Genomic DNA, 15,964 nt, shown 5'->3' on the forward strand with positions numbered 1-15,964 from the left:
CACTTTCCTCTGGATACACATGCATAATTTCCATTATTGTTAATGGGAGCTATACATGCATAACACCCATTACTGCTAATGGGAGCTAAGTGCATACACAAGGGTAGAATACAGTGAAATCTGTCTTAGAAAATCACCCAAGAGACTAGCAAAAATCAGTTTCCTGGTAGAGAATGGTTTTAAATTAAAAGCAGAACAGAACTGAACTTGAAACCACAGGGGAACTATTTAAACTTCAGGGAGCAGTGGGAATTAGCTTCTTTCTTGCTTGCTCTATTCCAATATATTGTTTTCCTCATCTATGTTCTTGATGAGAGCCAATGACCTTGTTATCTCCTAAAGAGAGATATCTGGAAATGAATTTCACACCTTCACTGATTCAAATGGTAGTCTTGGGGATCCTTTGGTGGGGAAAGGAATAAAGCTACTGGATGACTACATCATAGCACATGCAAAACACAAGTCATGTGGTACTTTCAATGACAGTTAATGAACCAGGATGGAAACAGTAACACATATTATTGTGGCAATTCATATCTAACATTCATTAATACCCAAAGACATCTGTTCTATTATGATGTTATTGGTAAATTTGATGAAAGATAAACTGGAAAGTGATTACCATCTACTAAAGTGGCCTACCACATACCCTTTAGCATCTCATGGAGCTGAAAACACAAACTATTCCTAAAATTATTCTTTAGCATTTGATCCCATCCCATTATCTTAATTTTCAGCCAAAGATCTTGCAGAGAAATCAAGTATTTATTTCCAAAGTCAAAGAATACTTAAGGTAGACCTTCAATCTTCTGACTTCAGATCCAGTATTTTAATGTTCAAAAACATAAAAACTCCTAAAGATTCCTATCTTTTTGGCTCTGTTTTGGTCTCTGGGGACCAAATGCACAGATGGGTAGATGAGTTGTAATTTCCAAAAGGGATGATTCTGGAACTCCAGAGAGATGGAGACTAAATGTTCTGCATGTTACCCAAGAAATTGCATGCTCCATTTATTTCCAGAAATAGTTTCAAATACAAATCTTAACAAGTGCTTTATTTTAAAAAGACAGACAAAAAATAGGTGGTGGAAAAAGATGTTTTATCAAATGAATAGAAAATAGAATGGAACTATTGTACCTACGATTTTCTGTTCAATCTCCTACTTTCTAGATATTCTTTATACATAATTTATTTTAGAATTTTATATTTGTAGATGATACTTGCACATTTTAAGAGGTATAACAAAATTTTTCAACACATGTACATAGCTTCAACCTAATATACCAGGTACAAGCCTTTCCATTTCATTTTCATATGTTTTCTTTTTGTTTGAAGCCTAACAGCTTCTCTCTTCCAGGTCTTTAAACAGTATATTACTCGACATTGTGAGCCATAGTCACCCAACTGTGCTGCAAAGCAACAGACCTGTTGTATTCATCCAACTCTAGTTTAGCACTCATTATCCAACCTCTATCTCCTCCTCCCCCCATTCTTTCTAGCTACTAGTGATTACTATTATAATTCAGATTTAGGTATCATAATTATTTTTTAACTTCTACATATGAGAGAGAAACATACGGTATCTGCCTTTCTGTGCCTGCTTATTTCACATAACATAATAATCTCCAATTCCAATCACTGGTTGCATCCTTTTTATGGCAGAATAATATTCCATTATATGTTTATTCCACATTTTCCTTATTCTTTCACTGATGGACCTCTAGGTTGATTCTTTATTTTGGCTATTGTGAATACTGCTTCAATAAACATTTGAGTACAGATATCTTTTCCATATGCTGATTTTATTTCTTTAGGATATTTTTCCAGAAGAGGGATAGCTGGGTCATATGGTAGATATAGTTTTTTTTTTTTTGAGGAACCTCCATAATGGCTGCACTAATTTACATTCCAACCAACAATATGTTTTCCCTGTTCTGTATATTCTTGCCAGCACTTGTTATTTTCTTATTTATTTGTTTATTTGAAACTCAGAATTACACAGAGAGAGAGCTAGAGAGAAATCTTCCTTCTGCTTGTTCACTCCCCAAATGGCCACAATGGCTGGGGCTGAGCCAGGCCAAAGCCAGGAGCCAAGAGCTTCCTCTGGATCTCCCACGTAGGTGCAGGGGCCCAAGGGCTTGAGCCATCTGCTGCTCTTTCCTGGGCACATTAGCAGGGAGCTGGTTTGGAAACAGGGCAGCCCAGTCTTGAACTGGTTTTGAACCAGTGCCCAGATTGGATGCTGGTACCACAGGCGGTGGCTTTACCTGCTATAACCCAATGCTGGCCCCATTTTTTGACTTTTTGATAACAGCTATCCTAACTGGAATGAGATGATACCTCACTGTGGTTTTGATTTGGACTTCACTAATGACTAGAGATATTGATCATATTTTCATATATTTATTGAACATTTACATTTATTCTTCTGTAAAATATCTTCTCAGAACTTTTGCCCATTTTATAATTAGAGGTATTGCTACTTTGTAGCTGAGTTTTCTGAGTTCCTTATATATTTTGGATATTAATCCTTTCCCAGATGAAGTTTCTTAGGCTATAATCATAAGGGCACCAGCAAGAAAGTTATTCTTGTATCACTGTGTCATATGCAAGATACATATTAAAACTCATATGCAGAGTTCCTACTTGGCCTCATTTTGATACGACTCACTCAGAAATGGGCAGGAGCAGGCAGAAAACAACATTGGAAACTGAGTATTATCTCCAAGAGCCGTCGATATATATGAAAGCCCATATTATTTCTCTCTTTAAGGGATTGCTTGGGCCTTGGCAGCTAGATCCTTGCCCCTCATAAGCTTGAATGGCAGGTTTAAGGAAGATCAAATGCTGAGTAAAAGAAGTGATTGAAGTTCAGCCCAAATGTTCAGACAGTCTACATATCCTGGTTGACAGTTTTACAATGAAAATAAGCCCTCCTATACACTTCTTTGAAATTGGTAGTCCTGTTGATCCAAACATGAAGGTGAGAGCAGTTTGATTAGGGTAGTCTTCTTTCAGGTAGCCAGTGGCTGTCTGGTTAAAACTTCCAAGTAGAAGAAGAAAAAAGGAAAGAAAGAAAAGATTGACTAAAAAGTATAGAAAATAGTGGAGATGAAAAACAAGGTACATGAAGAAGAGGAGAGGAGAATAGAAGAAAGGAGAGCAGATAAGAAGGCACTGATGCTATGTGGGATGGTGCAATATAAAACTGATATGTTGGAGTAAAAAGAGCAAAGATTTTTGGATCCCAAATTGTTGGATTTTACTCTGAATTCCAATTTTATTGTCAATGTGATGCTGAACACACTAAACAGACATTTTGTCTCTCAGTTTCCCTGTCAGAGAAGGGAACAGAGCTGGCATCTAGTAAAACTGCGATTCTACTGGGTTAAGGAAGCAAATGATTAGAGACAAAATGTCATATAGTAGGGAATGCTTTTGCCAAGGTATCAGAACACATCTTGATAGCTTCTGAACATCAGCCTGATTTGTAATGAGCATTTTTATCCCACTTCCACATTTATCCTATCTATGAGAAACTCAACAGAGATGAAGAATAGCACAAAAGAAGAAAAAAAGTTAGTACACACTATTATGTCCATGGCATGTAATTCAACAAAAACTCTTTCAAAAGCCCTATCACAGAAAAAAATCTTCGGACTAAGGACAAGGTGGTTTTGGAATGGACTAGATGTCCTTTGTGCTGACTATAGGAAGTCAACTCCAAGGATCAGAGATGTGGCTGCCAGCAGGCAAGTGCCCAAAGGACAACTGCTGAACACCGGGGTTGATCCAAAGAGCTAGAAATTTTTCTCGGGGTGCATAATCCTCACTTACTTTTCTAAGCTTTTTTGGACAAAAAGAAATAAGGCCATTGTTCATTCTCTGAAGTTCTGAAAAGATAAGTTTGCTATTTTTGTGGCCTATATCACAAACCAGCTTCCATTTAACTTCTTTAATTAAAATAGCCTAGTATATTGTACCTTTTTTTTTCTTTCCTGCCAACAATCTGTAATCTTTTTGAGGACAATAACTGTTTTTCTGCCATATAAAGCATATAGTTGAAACACAATGTTTGTTTTATTTATATATGTATTTATTTACCTTTCAACAGATTAAAAAATTATATACACACAAGCCATTTTATTTAGGCACAGGCCAGCACATAATTCACATATTAATATAGATGTATAATTGATCATTCACATAATGAATTAATAACATAGGCATAAACAAGGACTTCTAGAGCCAATGAAAAGGAAGATTTTATACTACAACAACATGAAGTCCTGATAAATAGTGTTTGAACATCTAATAATCATGTTTCTTAAAAAAGACAAAATATCAATTGCTTAATCTTCAGACACACGTTTTGGGACAATGTCTTAATAAGGGAATATTGAGATAATTATTTTATTTCTAAGAAACATTGTTCCAGATCCAACATGGAAAGCAGGATACACAGCAGACTCATAGAATGGGAGATGTCCTAAACAGCACTCTGGCCTCAGAATCAGCCCTTAAGGCATTCTGATATGGCTGAAGAGCCCATGAGAGTATTTTAGGCATGGAAAGCCAAGACACTCTGGAAAAAAAAAAAAAAGACCTAAATGAAAGATGTCTGGAAGAGAGATTCCAGCAGAAAGAATGAGTCATCAAAGAAAGAGGTACCTTTCTCTGAAGGGAGGAGAGAACTTCCACTTTGACTATGACCTTGTCTAAATAAGATCGAAGTCAGCGAACTCAAAAGGCTTCCATAGCCTTGGCAACTCATGACAAGAGCCTAGGGTGATTACGGACACCATAACCAAGAGTGTCAATTGTTAAGTCAACAACAGGAGTCACTGTGCACTTACTCCCCATGTAGGATCTCTGTCCTTAACATGTTGTACAATGTGGATTAATGTTATGACTAGTACTCAAACAGTACTTTACACTTTGTGTTTCTGTGTGGGTGCAAACTGTTGAAATCTTTACTTAATATATACTAAATTGATCTTCTGTATATAAAGATAATTGAAAATGAATCTTGATGTGAATGGAATGGGAGAGGGAGCGGGAGATGGGAGGGTTGCGGGTGGGAGGGAAGTTATGGGAGGGAAAAAGCCGCAGTAATCCAAAAGCTGTACTTTGGAAATTTATATTTATTAAATAAAAGTTAAAAGAAAAAGAAACATTGTTCCAATTATGTTAAAAGGTTCATTTTCTTTGATTTGGGGTTGACATTTTTCTTTTAATTATTATTAGCATTGCACAAACTATGCAACCACTATTTGAGCATCTACTAGAAACATTAAAGCTAAATGTTTTCTTGCAAGCAGGTATGGTACTATTGCTTCACTCTCAATTAAACACAGATTAATAAGAAGAATACTAGTTACAAATCAAAAGCCTTGGGTTGGGATTTCAACTTTGATGTTTTGTCAACATGTGACTTGGCAAGTTGCTAATCTTGTTGATCTTGCCGACCCTACACTTCTAATTTGTAAAATTTTCACAAGAATTTAAACAGATTATGTGTGATGTGGATATTGTCTGTACTGAACATAAAAAGATTCAATAATATCTATAGCAATAGATACCATTTGTTTAATATCTATTAGAATTTAGAAATTGAGCATCCAAAGTTACTAATCCTTATACAATTATGTGATATCTGTTATTATTTTCACTTAATATATGAGAAAAATGAGACTTACATAATTTGTCCAGAATCAGTGATAAAAGAATCAAAATTTCAAACCCATCCTGATTCAAATATTAAATGAGATATATTTCACTGCAATTGAAATGAATCATTCACAGAAACTTGATGTCAATTTGTTTTCATTTGTGTCCTCCCTCTTTTTTTCTCATTTGCAGTTTCAGTATGATATAACATTCTTCACTTTTCTAACTTTGGAGAGGGCCATCTTAGGATAATCTGTGTTACATTGCTTCTTATCTCAGAAGTTTACTTATACTCTTTCCCATCTGAAATACTTAATTTGATGTTCATCTGATCTACTTTATTTTTCCTGGAAATTGGGGGAGGTAAATACAGATACAAGAAATATCTTAGATGACAAAATTTAGGAGGGGCCTGCACTGTGGTGCAATCGGTTAATCCTCCACCTGTAGAGATGGCATCCCATATGGATGCTGCTTTGAGTCCCGGCTGCTCCTCTTCCAAACCAGCTCTCTGCTATGGCCTGGGAAAGTAGTAGGAGATGGCCCAAGTCCTTGGGCCCCTGCACCCACGTGGGAGACCTGGAAGAAGCTCCTGGTTCCTGGCTTCAGATCAGCCTAGTTCTGGCCATTGTAGCCATTTGGGAGTGAACCAGCGGATGGAAGACCTCTCTTTCTTTTTTAATTTTTTTTTAATTTTTAATTTTTTATTTTTGACAGGTAGAGTTATAGACAGTGAGAGAGAGAAACAGAGAGAAAAGGTCTTCCTTCCATTGGTTCACTCCCCAAATGGCTAATACCGCCGGTGCTGCATCGATCCGAAGCCAGGAGCCAGGTGCTTCTTCCTGGTCTCCCATGCAGGGGCCCAAGCACCTGGGTCATCCTCCACTGCCCTCCTGGGACACAGCAGAGAGCTGGATTGGAAGAGGAGCAACCGGGACTAGAACCCTGTGCCCATATGGGATGCTGGCGCCACAGGCAGAGGATTAACCAATTGAACCATGGCGCCGCTCCCTCCCTTCCTCCCTCCCTCCCTTCCCAGACTCATGAGAGAAATTTCCCAGGATTTTTGGGTAGATAATGCATGACATAAATGACAAAAGGCCACAATACCAGATAAGATTACTAGATGGTACAATTAAGGACAAGCACTTCCAAACTGAAAATGAATGACTTATTTGAAAGTTAACTTTCACTATATCTCTTGTCAAGGGATTTGAGTTACTACAGTTTGGAGATATAAATTGAAAAGTAAAAGATTCTGGCTGCTGGCTTCGGATCAGCGCGGTGTACCGGCTGCAGTGCGCCAGCCACAGCGGCCATTGGAGGGTGAACCAGCAGTAAAGGAAGACCTTTCTCTCTGTCTCTCTCACTCACTGTCCACTCTGCCTGTCAAAAAAAAAAAAAAAACTTAAAAAAAACAGTAAAAGATTAAAAAACATTATTTAGAGGCTGGCATAGTGGCAATGGGGGTTAAGCCAACTTCTGTAATACTGGCATAACATACAGGCACCAATTCGAGTCCTGGCTGCTCCACTTCCCATCCAGCTCCCTGCTGATATGCCTGAGAAAGCAGAGGAAGATGGCTCAATTATTTTGGCCCATGCCACACATGTAGGAGACCTAGATGGAATTTTTGGTACTTGGCTTCATCCTGGCCCAACCCCAGCTGTTGTAGCCATCTTGGGAGTGAACCAGTGGATGGAAGCATTCTCTCTCTCTCTCTCTCTCTCTCTCTGTTTCTGTCTGTCTTTCTGTAATTCTCTCTGTAATTCCTTTCAAATAAATAAATCAATTTTTTAAAAATTCTTTAGATGTGAAAGAGTTTTAAACTATATACATGTTCATCAAAATTTTTTACTGAAAAAGAGCCTTTACAATGGAGAAATCAAATAGCCACTAACATCATAAACATGGTAAGCTCGCCGGCGCCATAGCTCACTAGGCTAATCCTCCGCCTGCAGCGCCGGCACCCCAGGTTCTAGTCCTGGTTGGGGCACTGGATTCTGTCCTGGTTGCTCCTCTTCCAGTCCAGCTCTCTGCTGTGGCCTGGGAGTGCAGTGGAGGATGGCCCAGGTCCTTGGGCCCTGCACCCGCATGGGAGACCAGGAAGAAGCACCTGGCTCCTGCCCACTTGGAGGGTGAACCAATGGAAAAAGGAAGACCTTTCTCTCTGTCTCTCTCTCTCTCACTGTCTAACTCTGCCTGTCAAAAAAAATTAATTAATAAATAAATTAATTAAAAAAACCATGATAAGCTAACAGAACATGTGGCCCCTGATATAATACACCCTAAAGGATGCTCTCATTTATATGTTGACTATTTATGAATTAAGTATCAGAAAAAAAAATCTAAATTGAAGGTCATTCTACAGAACAACTGACCTGGATACTACAAAACTAGTAATGCCATGTCACAACCCCCCCCAAAAAAAGAATAATAAAAAATGAGAAGATAAAAATAAAATATACTAAATATTAAAGAAAGATGCAACTAAAATCAGTATACAATTTCAGTAAGAAAGTTCCTCAAAAAATTAAAAGTAGAAATACTATATGATCTAACAATCTCACTTTTGGGTATATAACTAAAGAAAAACAAGTAAAATCATTATGTAAAAAAGATCACCACACTTGCATCTTCTTCACAGCATTATTTGCAGTAGCCAAGATATGAATATAATCTAAGTGTCTGTCGATGGATAAAGAACATATACTCAATGGAATGCTATTCTACCTTGAAACACATGGAAAATCTGTTGCTTGTGACATCATCAATGAATCTAGAAAACATTAAGATAAGAGAAATAAGCCAGACACAAAAGCACAAATACTGCACGATCTATTAATAGCCGACACCATGTTGTACATTAGTTCTCCAAGACTGATTCATCTTATAACTACAAATTTGTATTCTTTGATCAACATTACCCCAATATACCACCTCCCTGGCCCCTGGTAACCCTTCTACTCTGTTTTTGATTCCACATGGAGATATAAGTTGTAATTTTTATAAAAATTGTATATACACATTTATATACTAAAAATATACATTTTTGGAAACAATGAGGGATGAAATAAATCAGACTGCAAAATCAGACTGTCAGTGAAGATAAATGGGTATAAAAACATAGTCTCTTTTATGCTTTTGATCATTATTTTTATACTAATTTTAAATAATGAGACATTTGAAATTGGATCATATGTATAGGTTCAGTTCTTCAGGAAGCAGGTTCTGCAATGGGCCCTAACATGCAGGAAAATTACTAGAGTATGTCATGGGATCCTTATCCTCCGAATGTAGAAGAAAAGAAGTTGTGGGACTGATGACAGTTACAGCCAACCTCACAAAGGACTCTGGGATCTGTCACATGCTGGGTGGAAATAGCAATCTTTAATAAACCTCTTTCAGTCTGGATATTAGCTGTCTTGGAAAAGGCATAACCTTGGAAAGGAACTCTATAGCTGAAGCACCTGCAAAGGCTAATCACTGAAGTCTGCCTTTGGCAGCACTCTCAGTAGTTCAGCAACAAGTCCTTTCTCTTTCTTTCTTCCAAGACTGATTGATTGACTTGAAATTTGAAAGGCAGAATGACACACAAAAGGGAGAAAGAGAGAGAGAGAGAGAGAAGATATCTTCAATTTTCTGGTGTACTCCCCAAAGACTCACAACAGGCAGGGCTGGACAAGGAGAAAGCTAGGTTCCAGGAAGTCCACTTGAGTTTCCCATGTGGCTGGTAGAATCTCAAGTAGTTGGGCCATCATCTGCTGACTCCTAGAAGATTGGCAGAAAGCTATCTGCTTAAATAAATCCTTGAAACATGTTATGGAAGAAAATTTGCAATAGATTTGCCACATTGTCTGTTTTTACAATACTAGCGTTCCATGAAGATAATAAAGTTCTCTGGGATTCTGTGAGTTATATTGGTTCATTTTTTCCTTTTATCCTACTCTGAAATTCTAAGGAAGCTATAGTTACTAAGAAAAAGTATAAATAGCCATAATATTTTTCTCTAGATAGGCCGTTTGATGTGTGGGTTTTTATCCAGAAAGAAAAATCATCCTTTAAAAAAGTGATTCAATCTGTCTTGCATTTTTTTTTTTTTTTTGCTACAATTGAAAAAAAAAAATGGCTAGCTGAAGCTTGGACATAGGCAAAGCCTGTCTTTAATGTTTGATTCAGTGACTACTGACTATTTTTGAGGATCAAGTCCAGAGTTGGGAGTATACTGTCAATGGGCCTTGAAGAGAAAAACTAACCATCCCAAGAGAATAAATAAGGAGATGCCATTAATTGGAGGCTATAAAGCAAAAGCATGTCTAAACTTAAGTTGCTGAATTACATCCCTAGGCAGAAATTGGAATATGTGCTTTTTCAGATGTAACATTTTAATTGGTCTACCTGGTAGAAGGTTAAATAAAATTTACACTAAACCTTATTACCACTCAAGTGTCAAGTACCCTCCCTGCAACCTGACTGTAACTAGCAAATTGAGTGGGTGCACCCAGAATTATCACAGAACTAAAAGTTGTCTTAAGCAACACTTTGCAACACAGGATTTTAAGTGGTCCCATTAGACTGACTACATTCTTGCTATTTTATCCAGTAGTTTTAAGTACAGAGCTGAGTATTTGAAATCCCCTTTCCATATAATAATCCATTTAGAATGCCCTCCTGGAAATTATCTGTGATAGTACATTTCTAATAAAGCTTCACTGTTGAATGAAACCTAATCACCTAGCAAGAAAACAAAATATTACATCTTAGCATGATGTCTGCAAATTTTTATGGCACAAAATGTTTCCAAAATCTAGAGCTTGTCTTCCTCTTCAGCCCTCTCACTCCCTCCACCCCCACATACAAATAAAATTCTGTACAGGATCATCCCATTCATAACGAATAGGTGAATCTTGAATATGGCTATCACAGAATATCTGAAGCCCTTGAAACTACAAAATTATAAAGATGACTTTCAAACTTGCCATGATTATACATCTTGGTTTTCTTCCATGCTATAGTGAATAAACCGACCATGGAGTATGTATTTATCCCAGCAGTTAAGGTACCGTGTTCTACATTAGAGTTTCTGAGTTCAGTTCCCAGTATGGCTCCTAGAGGTAGCAGTGACTGCTGTAGTAATTGGGTTCCTCTCACCCTCATAGGAGACCCGGAATGTATTCCTGGCTCCTGGCTTTGGCCCCTGTCAAGCCTCAGCCATTGTGGGCATATGGGGAATAAAGTGGCAAATGGCAGTTTCTCTCTCTCTCTTTTTCTCTCTCTCTCTCCTTTGCCTCTCCCCCTCTCAAGTAAATGTTTAAAATTTAAAAAATCAGCTATCCACACATTTCCTCTTTATTTCTGCTGGTTGACTGCATAATTTCTGGTAGTTCTAATCACCTATGCCTCTCTACGATCCATAAACAGAAATACCACCACATGTGTCACCATGATAGTTGAATTTCTTCTGTCAACAAATATTTATTGAGCCTTTACTTTATGCCACTGGGAATATCCCAGTGAAAAAGATAATTTCTACTCTTCAGGAACTCCTTGTCTAGTGCAGGAGAGCACTGGTAAATAATCGCCATACCGTGTGGCAAAAGCAAACATGGAGAAAGTGCAGGTGCAACAGAAAGAGGGAACCTAATTTAGTCTTGAAAGGAGGGTCAAAGTCCATAGAGGAGATAATGTCTAAGGTGAAATTGGAAGTGGAGTAGTGAACAGTATAAAGAAAGATAAAGGCAACAAGTGCAATAAACAAGAAGTAAAACCAGATGTGTCAAATTTGTGGCAACTCAAATTGATTTACAGCTTAGTTTTCAAGGTGAAGTGGGAGGAACTGCGAGAAATAAAGCAGAAGAGGTGAGTTTACAGGGGAATGGAAGTCCTCCAAACTTCCTTACAGGCTTTGAACTTTATTTTAAAGGCAATATAGAGCACTGAAAGATTTTAATTAGGGAGTGACAAGATCATCTTGGCATTTTGAAAAAACTATTCTGGCTGAGACATGAAAATAGATTGGATTAAAGTGAGTGGAGGCCAAACGTGTGGTTATAAAAAAGCTACTGCAGTAAGCTAGTAGCTATAGGATGAAGGAAAATAGATGAATTTGAGAAATATTTAGGTGGTTTTATCGACAGATCTTAGTGGTGGTAACTAAACAAAGAGTGGAGAGTCAAAGATGAAGTCACGTTTCTGGTGTAAGTTTGGATGTTTCAGAGAAGCAAACAATGAGGCTAGGGAAGGCTAAGGAAACCATGGAGTACTGGCTTTAAAACAAGATTTGCAGCTCCACTCTCACAAAGAGATTTAGCAACAAGGAAAAACTAGTTATCAGTGGCAGGACTCTGAAGAAATTTTGATCTTGGGAATTTTCCTCTTTTTTTTTTAGAACTGCTTTATTTATTAGAAAAGCAAAATTATAGATATATATATAGAGAGATCTTCAATCTGCTGGTCCACTCCTCAAATGGCCTGAATGGTTTGGGCTGGTGCAAAAACCAGGATTCCAGAACGCCATCTGAATCTCCCATGTTGGTGGCAAGTGCCCAAGTATTTGGGACATTTTCTGCTGATTTAACCAGATGCATTAGCAGGGAGCAAGGTGGGAAATGGAGCAGCCGAGACATGAATTGGCACTCCAATATGGGATGCCAATGTCAGAGCTTAATCCACTATTTGGTAACACCAGCCCCTTTCTTTATAAAGTCAGAGCCAAAGCTATATGCCAAGAAGCAGGGAGGCAAGAAGTATGGAGGTTTGATGAGAGTGGAGAAATTTTGAAAAAGTTGATTATCAGAATTGAAGAACAGTTAGGAGGAATATCCATTTGAGGATAGTGATTATGAAGTCAAGTGGCATTAATGGGAATCAGATGGTATTAATTTTCAAAATTGTGCGATTTTTTTAAAGTAATGGTCAGTCTCCAGGATATAAAACAGGCCAAAAACTCACACTGATCTGAAGTTGAGGATTTTTGAGATGGCCAACCCTCAAAAACTGAACAAGGAATTTGAAGACAAAAATGTTTCAGCTGATAGACTATGGGATTTAGACTAGTTAAAGCAGGAAGTGACAACAGGAGGGAACTGACTGGGCCAGGTCCCTGGACAGGGGTGAGGGGGTGGTGCTAAAAGAATAAGGGATTTGGAGGTCCTAAGAATTTGAGGGGAAAATCTAGTGACAGAGAGAGAGATACAAAGAAAGGATGAGAAAAGATGGATATACGGGGTTAGAGACAGAATTTTTAAATGAATGCTTCAGAACTGAAAGAGTTTAAGGTGCTGGTGAACAAATGATGATATGCTCTAGAAAGTGAGCTAATAAAATAAAGATCCTGAAGTTGAGAAAGTGAAGGTACAAAGACACTGAAATGGATTTGTTGTACTTGTGTACCCAGAAGATATTCATATATTCATAGCTGGGTAAAGAAACAGACTGAACGATGAGAAATAACCAACTAGTTGGATGATGACACAATTTGGAGTGAAGAATGGAATGAGTCTTGGTAAACAGAGATTTTCTGTGCAATGAAAGAGTAATGATCTGAAATAAAAATTGAAAAGTGTGAACTACACTTACAACCCTAATCCTGAGATGTGTCAGGGTCAGGATTAGAAGGCAGATGCCATTTCTTCTGTGAATACATCTTAGTCCCCTTCTCAGGAAGAAGACCACCCTCTGTGGGCATATTAAAAGTTAATCACCATTTTGTATTGAACCTGTTGTAAATATATTTGTGGATAATAAATCCTTTTCTCTTTATCCTTTCAAAACTAGGTAGGTTTCATGGCATGAATATGTGGGACCCTACCCTGCAGCTGCTGCACATCAATCTTGCATGAACACTAACAAAAAAAAGTGCATGTGCCAGCAGAAGGTGAGGACCACACTGAGTTTTCCCATCCAGGGATGGTCACCCTGATGTGTAATCAATCAACAGGAAAGGTGTGCCTTTTGCAAAGATTCTCCAAGAGGTCACTTTCCTAGGTGTGATCAATCTCCCCCATGCTGATCATGTTACAGCGATTACCACTCTACTCTAACAGCTGCTTCTCCAGGGAGAAACAAAACTGTGTCTGTGAATGTTTAGGGTGGTGTGTATTGTCAGGTCAAATTACCTTTTCACATAACTCACTGTAAATCTACCTCATAAGTAAAAAGCAATTGGAGATTTTAGAACACCATCAGAAAGTATTCTATTCAGGGGTGGAATTATGTTGTGCAATTACAAATGAACCATATCCATGACCCTCACTATCAGCAAAAGAGTCAGCATTTCTTAGTTCAGCACAAAAGGGGAAAAAAATCTCCCATGCTTTATGGCCTGAAAAACTCTTGCTGGGCCAAAAGAAATAATGTGCCATCAGCCCTCCACATCTGTGGGTTCCACAACCATGAACTGAAAATTAGTTAGGTCTACAATGGTTGCATGTGTTCTGATCAGATACAGACATTTTTTTCTTATCATTATTACCTGAGCAATATAGTATAACAACTATTTATACAGAATTTATATTGCATTGGGGATTGTGAGTAATCTAGAGATGGTTTAAAGTACACAGGAGAATTGCATAGGTTATATGCAAATACTATGTCATGCTATAGAAGGGACTTGAGTCTGCAGGTTTTGGTATCCTCTGGGTATCCTGAAACCAATTTCCTTCAGATACTAAGAGATAGTTATATTTGTTCTTATGACCTTCGAAGTAGATAGAAATAAATCAAATATTTATTTATTTATTTGAAAGATTTATTTATTTATTTGAAAGGCAGAGTTACAGAGAAAGGCAGAGAGAGATCTTCCATATGCGGTTCACTCCCCAAATTACCTCAAAAGCCAAGGTTGGGCCAGGCTGAAGCCAAGAGTCAAGAACTTCTTCCAGGTCTCCCCTGTAGTTGGCAGGGGCCCAAGTACTTGGGCAATCTTTGCTGCTTTCCCAGGCCATTAGAGGGAGATGGATCGGAAGTGGGAGTAGCGCAGACATGAACCAGTGGTGATACAGGATGTTGGCATTGCAGTTAGCAGCTTAACCCACTATACCACAACATTGGCACCAGAAATCTAATATTTAATGAGCACATAGTTAGCATGTTATGCTAATATACCATGCATATTGTTTTTTATAAGACTCAGTATAAGTACCACCTCCTCTGGGAAGCCTTTCCGGACCACTTCTCAAATCAAGGTGTGATGATTAATTTTATGTGCCAAGATGTCTAGGCCATGGGATGCCAAAATATTTGGCTAAACATTATTCTCCTGTCTTTGAACATGCTTTCCAATGACATTAACATTTGAATGGGTAGACTATGCAGTACAGATTGCCTTCCCCAGAGTGATAGGGCTTCATCCAAAGTGTTGAAAGAACTGAATAAAACAAACAGACTGAGTAAGGAAGAATTTGCTCTCTGCCTTAAAAATCTGCAGTTTGAATTGTTCAAAGTTGGAACACTGGACTTGAACTCAGACTGGAGCTTACACCGTTGACTCTCCTGCTTGCCACCTGCAGATTTTGGGGCTTCACAGCACTCATAATTGCATGAGTCAATTCCCTATTTTACAAATAATATATAGTGTCCTGTTGATTCTACTTCTCTAAAGAACCTTGATTGATAACACAGGTGAGCAAACCATTCTCTGTGCACCTTATCTGCCATGTGCCGCACAGTTACTATCTTTTTTATCTTACTGTGACTCTTTCAGCTTCTAGTCTGCAAGCTACTTGCATGAATCTTAGTAGTTTCAGTATTATGAGTGCCTAGAACAGTAACTAGAACATAAGAGGTGCTCAATGAATGTGATTGACTAAATTAAGTATTTAATACTCATGTTCTTATCCACACAGTTACCATTTTTTCTCAGGAAACTAATGTTCAACATCACCAGGTAATTCAGTCAAACCCAAGCAGAAGTAAAGTTGAAATTTAAACCTAGAATCTCTGACTCCACAATTCTATAGATGTTCCAATATCATACTGCCTTTCTGCTTCTCTTCCCAACCAGAATTGCTGAATAAGTTTAGTTTTCAAATTAATTACATTACAATATTTGAGAGGCAGTCTATGGCATTAAAAATTATGACTCCAAAGACAGACTGAGTTCAAATGTTCTACATTCTGTATTTTTCTACATATTCTACTGAGAAACTCTAAACAAATTACCTAGTCTTTCTGTGCTTCTGCATGTTTCTTGATCTGTAAAACAGGAATAACAAATAATATTACCTATTATTGTCAGTAAGCTATTACCACAAACATACCATTCTCAAATTTAATGGCTTGAAGAACAATCAAT

General features: G+C 37.8%; 1 long non-coding RNA gene across 2 annotated transcripts in view; it reads right to left on the reverse strand.

Annotated features, from left to right (window-relative positions):
* Nucleotides 1-15,964, reverse strand: part of LOC127493604 (uncharacterized) — a 248,366-nt gene that overhangs the window by 97,726 nt on the left and 134,676 nt on the right. The window contains exons 3-4 of one of the 2 annotated variants that reach the window (XR_011390663.2): nt 15,832-15,864; nt 9,039-9,441 (exon numbers count right to left, since the gene is read on the reverse strand). The exons of the other annotated variant lie outside the window; for it this stretch is intronic. This is a non-coding gene — a long non-coding RNA (uncharacterized LOC127493604). Of the gene's footprint in view, nt 1-9,038; nt 9,442-15,831; nt 15,865-15,964 lie in introns of those variants that run through there. 2 annotated transcript variants of the gene reach the window in all.

The sequence above is a fragment of the Oryctolagus cuniculus genome, chromosome 7 (assembly GCF_051225735.1).
Source record: "Oryctolagus cuniculus isolate XC-2025 breed Fujian yellow rabbit chromosome 7, ASM5122573v1, whole genome shotgun sequence".
In the NCBI taxonomy this organism is placed as follows: Eukaryota; Metazoa; Chordata; class Mammalia; order Lagomorpha; family Leporidae; genus Oryctolagus; species Oryctolagus cuniculus.